Source organism: Microtus oregoni, unplaced genomic scaffold, assembly GCF_018167655.1.
Source record: "Microtus oregoni isolate MIOR12 unplaced genomic scaffold, Mior012 000074F_ref0000038, whole genome shotgun sequence".
NCBI lineage: Eukaryota > Metazoa > Chordata > Mammalia > Rodentia > Cricetidae > Microtus > Microtus oregoni.
The window spans coordinates 4164264-4171808 of record NW_024544004.1 but is presented as its reverse complement, the minus strand read 5'-3'; positions in this window follow the sequence as shown (position 1 = coordinate 4171808).

Sequence of the window (7545 nt, the reverse complement as noted above, 5' to 3'; positions counted from 1 at the left end):
CATGCTGCCCTGCCCCCCACCATGATAAGGGACTGAACTGTAAGCAAATCACCCCAATAAATTTTTTTAAAACTTTTTTTGTTATTTTTTGTTTTGTTTTGTTTTGTTTTTCAAGACAGAGTTTCTCTATGTAGCCTTAGAGCCTGTCCTGGAACTAGCACTGTAAACCAGACTGGCCTAGAACTCATAGAGATCTGCCTGTCTCTGCTTCCCGAGTGCTCGGATTAAAGGCGTGTGTCAGCACCATCTGGCTTAAATATTTTATGAGTTACCTCATAAAGGTCATGGTGTGCCTTCTTCACAGCAATAAAAACCGTTAAGACACTATCTCTACATTTTTTGTCTTTAATAACTTATGTGCAAAAATAATTTCAAACTTAAGAAGTAGCTTTATGTACTTCGGTAATCTCGGCAATGGGCACCTTTATTGATTCTACTACCTACATTCTAATGTATCAATTGACAACTTGGGAGTATTTCTCCTCCAATATATGGTCTAGTTTAGGTCAGAAATAACACTGTCTTACCTACTGAGACTCTTCAGATCTGTGGCCTTTCATAGCCTGATTATTTTAAAATCAATACTTTTAAGAGTTTTATGTATATGTGTGTCTGCATTTATGTGTACTGTGTGCATGCCTGAAGTCAGAGGCCAGAAGAGGAACTCAGCTCACCTGGAGCATCTGCTGCGGAATGAGTACTGGGAACCCGACTCAGGTCCTCTGAAATTGCAAGTACTCTTATCCACTGAGGCATCCCTCCTGCTCCACATCCTTACTTTTATTAAAGTGGCCAACACTGGGCGAGGCCAGAAGTAGCACTTGCTTAGCACACCCTACATTTGAGGAGTACATAGCCTGTAGGGTCAAGGGTTAAGGGTAGGTTTAGGTAATCCATTCTTAGCCAAGTATTGTATAGGTGACAACCCTTTTAAGACTGCAATTTCTGGAGGCACAGGATGTCCCCTTGCCACTTGGGCAAGTAGATTTGGGCCACCTGCACAGGGTTGTGTCCAATTCCCCCACTGTCAAGTTGCTTTCCTTTGCAATGTGCAATAGGATAAATACCCTGCCCTTGATCATGGTCATATCCTAATCCGCAGAACCTTGTACAGATGCTGCTTCACATGGCAAGGCAGCCTTAGCAGGTATGTAAGAAGTAGGGCTAGTGTCTGGATCGTCTGGGCGAAGCTTAGTGTAATTCCAAGAGGACCTACCTGAGGAACATAAAAGGAGCAACCTGACAACTGCTACTCTAAAGGTTTTGAAACTGGCAGGAGGAACTAAGAGCCAAGAAATGCAGACCCCCCCCCCTCAGTCTTCAATGATTACCAAGAGTTAAATTTTCCCCTCCGATTCTACCACCTTAACACAATTCAGCACTCAAAGCAAGAACCTATTCATGCCCTTAACTTGTTCCTATATTGTTCAGACACACTCAAGATTTCAGGATTTTAAAGATTTTACGTGTGCATGTGTTTGGGTATGCATGTATGTGGGTGCCTGTGGAAGCCAAATGAGGGCATCGGATCCCTTGGCCGTGAAGTTAAAGGTGTCTGTGTGGGGGCTAGAAACTGAACTAGGGTCCTCTGCAAGAGCAATAATCATGAGGCCAGAGTCAGATACAAAGTACAGACAAAAAAATCAGGATGAGCTATATGACCCTATAGTTGGGTTTGTGGCCTGGCTGGCCTTGAAACCTGAGCCAAGGCAATCTTTCATGTGCTGGTCAGGGAACAAGGGGACACCGGGTGCAGAAAATCCACCCAGTAGCCGGGCAGTGGTGGCGCACGCCTTCAATCCCAGCACTTGGGAGGCAGAGGCAGGCAGATCTCTGTGAGTTCAAGACCAGCCTGGTCTACAAGAGCTAGTTCCAGGACATGCTCCAAAGCCACAGAGAAACCCTGTCTCGAAAAACCAAAAAAAGAAAAAAGAAAGAAAAAGAAAATCCACCCAGTGTGAGTGCAGGATGGAGATACCGAAGGATAAGGCCACTGATGTGAGAAATGGGGTGAAAAGATTTGGTCACAGAAGTGCCCACCTACAGATCCAAAATACCATTCCAGTTCCCTAGCTTATTTTTGTGCACCTTCCCAAGCTTCTGGCCCCCTTAGTTCCATGAAGGAACTAAGAAGGAAGCCAGCGAGGGAAGACTGGGCTTTCAAGTTTCCTGTCACCACATCGGGACTGCACCCTTGCTCAGAGCAGGATACTCTATCCACCTCACACGACAGGTTGTTTACTTGAAGCCCAAACCTGAGGAAGTTCTTCAAGTCAGCCTTCTTCTTCCGTGGTCTACTTAGAAAGAACTTACCCTTTAGAGTGAACACTAATGTCAAAATTATGTCCTATGTGCACTGACCTTTCATCCGCTTCCATCACACTTCTGAGAAAAATGCCCGTGATGAGCGGAATCGGAATCCAGTGCCTGGTGTGGCTATTCCTCCCCACTAAGACACTGTCTCTGTAGCCGTGAAGCACTCCAGCAGCTATGGACAACAGATGACTAATGTAGACTGTTTAGCATGGTTGTGGCGACAACGTGAAATAAATACTGAATGTGACGGGACCAGGCGAAGCATGAAATACACTGACAGCTTCCCCTAACACTGGGAGCATACAGATGAGAGAGTCAGAGTAGCTAATTAAACTCAGACACACACAGATCAAGGTGATGTCTGAAAAGGATAATGGAGCTGGAGAGATGGATGAGCAGCTAAGGAATTACTGTCTTCCAGAGGACCTGGATTCCTGCATCCAGGTCAGGATGCTTATAACTGCCTGTAACTCCAATTCCACGGGGTCTGGATGACGCCCTCTGCTGGACCCCACAGGTGTAACACACACACACACACACACACACACACACACACAAGAAAAGGAGAGGAAGGGAAGCAGGAAGAAAATGGCTGCTACAGGGATGCCTCAGCAGTTAAAAGCACTTGCTGCTCTTCCAGAAGACCCAAGTTTGGTTTCCAGCATTCACATTAATGAGCCTATAACTAGAGCTCCAGTCTATCTAATGTCTCTGGCCTCCATGGGCACAAATCTTTTTAAAAACAGAGGACATGAAATGTGCTAAAGTTATACATGTAGTCAGAATTACTCAAGCTACAAACATAGCCATTAGCCAAGATGTAAAAACATTATAGAAAAACTCAAAAAAAAAATAATCCCTAATAAAATTAACTCTAGGGTCAAATCCAAGTCTTCACTCTGTGGGGCTTTCCATCTCTAGGGAAAGGGGTAGAGCAAGTTTCCTATACTCTTTTGGGACACAGGAGGCCTTCAATCAGCAGGCTGGACTGGTCTGCCTCCTTACCCAGGAGAGCCCACAATTCACTTAGTCTCTTACATTTCTGAGCCAAGTGGCAGAGAGGGGGCCTATTCCCCAGTGCTTCATCATGAAGGCACTGCTCACCGCAATGATCACATAGCTGGTCAGTTTACAGAAAAGTGCCTGCATTAGTGAGCCAGCCTAAACATCCTCAGGACCTCCAGATATACGAGATAAGTATACCTGCCCAGCCACATTAATCATCTCATTTCCCAGTGAAATCACAACCAAGAGGATCCAAAAAGCTTTCCAAAAGCACCGGGCTGTTTTCTTGCTGGTGTTCTATTTCTCGTTTTTGAAATGAGTAAAGCAGATATCAGTGGAATGGCTGCATTAGGTAATTGAGATTTTAAATGGTTTTGGCTGAGGAAAACTGGACTGCCAGAGTTGATTTGCAGTTCTGAGAGAGGGACGAAGGAAGCATGAAGGACAGTGGTTCTTTAATTCTGTTTAATCAGAAATCTTCATGGGTAAACATCTGGATCTCCCTCTCCACTGGTTTCTCACTGAAATTTAGCCTCTCCCTTAAGCATGAATGTAGGTGAGAAACCATGCTATTACTGGTAATTTCTATGACATTGTCAACAAGAGAAATCAACACCTTATCACATTTCAGTACAGATCTTATGTTTATCCTTATTACATCAAAATTATATTACTCAATGCACCACTCTATCCAGCCATGTAACAAGCAATAAATCAACACAAATATCAAACTATAAATTTTTGAAAACTAATATAACCTATTTCCAGCTAATCTTATTTATTTAATATATTTTTCAAGTGTTTCTAAAAAGAGTCTCAGTTTTCACTAGGCAGCTCTCAAAGGAATCTAAGATACAAGAATATTAAGAAATCCTGGCTGGAGGTGGAGAGAGGACTCAGTGATCATGGAATCTGGCTGCTCTTTTAGAGGACTGGAAATTCAATTCCTAACACCCAAGGCAGCTCACAACCAACTTGTAACTGCAGTTCCAGAGGCCCCAACACCATCTTTCTAACCTCCAAGGACACCAAGCACACCAGTGGTGCAGACATATAAGCAGGCAAAATGCCCATATACATAAAAAAAATTAAATCAGTAAGCACTAAGAAAAGAAGCCAGGTGGTGGTGGCGGACACTTTAATCCCAGCACTCGAGAGGCAGAGGCAAGCAGATCTCTGTGAGCTTGAGGCCAGCTGGGTTTACACAGTGAGTTCCAGGACAGCCAGAACTGTAACACAGAGAAACCCTGTCTTAAGAAAAAAGGGAAAAGAGAGGGAGGGAGGGAGGGAGAAGGAAAGAAGGAGAGAGGGAAGGATAAAGGGAAGGAAGGGTAGGCAGGCAGAAAGGTCCTCAGAGAAGTCAGTAGTGGCACAGGTACTCAGAAAACTGGAGCAGGAGGTTCAGAAGTGCAGGGCCTCCCTGGGCCATTCAAGGTTCAGCCTGAAAGAACTTAGCAACCACCTTGTCTCAAAATAAAAAGAAAATTAAGGCTATAGCTCGGTGATAGAGTACTTGTCTAGCACACATGAGGACCTAGGTCTAATCACCAGTGCCAATACTAGAATGGGGCAAGGGAGGGGGACATTGTGAGGAATCTTCCACATATTGAGTCCTAAATTTATTATTGAACTCCTAAAAACAGGTCTGGAAGTACATGTCCATAATCCTAGCCCTCAAGAAGTAGAGGTGGAGAATTAGAAGTTTGAGGTTGTCCTCAGGCTACACAGAAAATTTGCCTGGGATATGTAAGACCTGATGCCTGGCTATGGAACCCTCAGGCACATTTTACCCTTGGACTGCTGGCTGGCCCATTAAGTGCTTATCAACATCTCATTCAAACATAGTTTTGAGACTTGGCAAGGTAACAGAAATGGGCATGGTTTATTTAAAAATGTATTAATGTTAGCTATTATTTGGAACAAAGACTCCAGACAGGAGCGATGGCTCATCAGTTAAGAGCACACTCGGTGCTCTTGTGGAGAACCGGGGTTTGGTTTCTAGCATCCATGACAGTACACGGCTACCTGTAACTCCGGGTTCAGAGGATCTGCCTCCCTCTTCTGGCTTCCTCAGGCACTAGGTACATACCTGGTGTACATACACGTAGGCAGGCACTCACATAGGCACATGAAAATAAGTAAGGTTTTAAGAGAAGACACTAATGGGCCGGCCAGTAGTGGTGCATGCCTTTAATCCCAGCACTTGGGAGGCAGAGGCAGGCGGATCTCTGTGAGTTTGAGGCCAGCCTGATCTACAAGAACTAGTTCCAAGACAGGCTCCAAAGCTGCAGTGAAACCCTGTCACGAAAAACCAGAGAGAGAGAGGGAGAGAGGACACTGGGCAACTGGGTGATCAAAGGCCAGGTGTTTCTTCAAGGCTGCATAGCAACTCCTACACAATAATGAGGTATCAAACACTGCCAATCAACTGGCTTCTGGAACAGGGTGCACCAAAAAAAAAATGCTGTCCCAAGAGGGATGCTATGCCACAGTGAAAATCACCAACTACTGTTGCCTTGTCTGAGCAAGTCTTGCCAGAGAGAAACACTCAGTGGGAATAAAATGCTTAGAAAACAAAGCTGTTGGATGAACATGAGCAGCTCCACTTGTGAGAACAAGATAAAACCAATCCATTTATTGACAGGCAGAAATGCAAACTCGTGTGGCAGAGAAAGAAAGCAAGGACATGACTATTCCAACTACACAGGAAGGAACAGCGCATCTTTCTTATTTTGATATCAACAGTGCTCTAGCCCATTAAAAGCACCACCAACTCAGCTTTCCCCTGGCCCAGTTGGATCAGTTTTATAAATATTCAATCACATTTCCGAGAGAAAGCAGCATTTCATGTCTTAATAAATCAATTCCTATTATCTGCTGTGTTGAATAGAATTTTTAAACACTACCCATATTTGTCTGTCTTTATTAAAAAGCTAGGACATAATATATTCCACTGTTCAAAGAAACTTTTCATGCCACACAACACTAGAGTCGTTAAGAACAATAGCATTGCTGGCTCATCAGCATCTCTTTAAAAGGCAGCCAAAGCAAGGATGGGTTTTAGCTAGTGCACAGGGCTGGGGGTGGGGAGTGTTGCTTCAGTTTGCACGTTTCTCGGTTAAAATAATAAGGGTTCAAAACTGAGATCCTCCTTCAGCAAATACCAAGAAATTAGTCTGAATTCACTTTTATCGTGCAAGATAAATTCAACACTGCTTCCTTTATTTTCTCCCAAACGTATTTTCCAAGTAGCCTTGCATAACCTTATCCTCTTCATTCCTATCACTTGGCTTAGCAGGACCTGAGTCACCAGAAATATGAGTGCATCTGTGGTTGCAGCCTCAAGTTACTCCCCAAGTACCAACCAGGTCATGCTTCGCATTAAAAATATATCCCTGCAGCTGATACGCTTCTTTTCTTTACTCCAATGAAGCAAAAAAATTGAGCTGGGTATGGTGGTACAAGCTCAGTTCTCAGGAGAGTTCCAGGCAAGCTTGGGCTATATAACAAGCTCCAGGTTAGACCAGGCTACATACAGACTGTTACTTTGTCTCAAAAGGAACAGAGAAATGGGGGCAGGGACAATTGGCCCCAAGTAAAATTCTAACTGCAGCAGTACAACCAGTTTCAATCCTCCACAACATAAAAAGTCTTTCCACAAATTACAGAAGCATTTGGGTGGAGAAGTGTCTACTTGTCTGTTTTTAACCTAGCCATGAACAAAATCTATTGTTAAACTCATCTAATTTGAACATGACTCGCAACTCCTTTTATTCTGTATTGTTTCTTCTTTCATAGCAATCCAAAGAACAGCAAAAGTCTGCACCCATTTTAAAGATTATTTGTTCCTGTCTTAGGAAGAACAATGAAGAACGTTCAGTGTTGGCCCTGAATCCATCTCACTAAACATTACATTTCCAATGTTTTACTTACTGTGAAAATACCACAAATGAACCAATTCCATTGATAGAGCATAAATCTTGTACACACAATATGAAAGACAATTCAAATTGGTTGGATTGTTATCCACAATACATACAATACCAAGTTGATATTCACATGCACTTTGGTTTTTTGTTTTGTTTTTGAGACAGGGTTTCCTTGTGTAGCCTTGGCTGTCCTGGAACTCATTCTGTAGACCAGGCTGGCCTCAAACTCAGAGATCCTCTGAGTCCCAGGTGCTGGGATTAAAGGCGTAAGAAACCAGCGCCTGGCCACATGCAC